The sequence below is a fragment of the Orycteropus afer genome, unplaced genomic scaffold (genome assembly GCF_000298275.1).
Source record: "Orycteropus afer afer isolate SDZICR_OR568_19922 unplaced genomic scaffold, OryAfe1.0 scaffold00174, whole genome shotgun sequence".
NCBI classification, from domain to species: Eukaryota; Metazoa; Chordata; class Mammalia; order Tubulidentata; family Orycteropodidae; genus Orycteropus; species Orycteropus afer.
The window spans coordinates 2,850,646-2,851,210 of record NW_006921761.1 but is presented as its reverse complement, the minus strand read 5'-3'; positions in this window follow the sequence as shown (position 1 = coordinate 2,851,210).

The following is a 565-nucleotide window of genomic DNA, read 5'->3' as shown; positions in this document are numbered from 1 at the left end:
GGGGCCATCTCTCCAGACCCTCTGGGGGTGCTCTGGTCTCATGGGGAAAGCGTTCAGTTAAGAGGCTGCCATGCGAACAGCACACGGTCGGCACTTTCACTTGCTCCATGCCACTCACCTCCTGGATCTTGCGAAGAATCTCATTATCTCCAGTTGATAAATGAGCAGACTGTTGCTCAAAGAGGGTAAGGAAATGATCCATGGGCATGTCATTCATTGGTGGCACCTTCCCCGTATTAACTATGATTCTCAATGAACTGGAGTTGAGTAAGTTCCATCAAAACACAGGATATTAATCTTAAGGACCCCAAGAGTGTCTCAAAGGCCTGAGAGCTGAGATGTCAGTAGGACAAGAACCAGGGGCTGGAGAGCCATCAAGAGTCTCATCTTTCATCTCACCTCTTCTGTGTTTCTGTTTCATTCTTCCCTCTCCCTGAAGAAGGGCTTCTCCTGGCCTTCTGGCAGAAAAGTAGCCACTACAGACACAGTTCCAAAGTCATGGGCAAGTATACCAACCAGCACAGGGCGGAGCCACATTAGACAAAATGGCTGCTGTCCAGGCCCC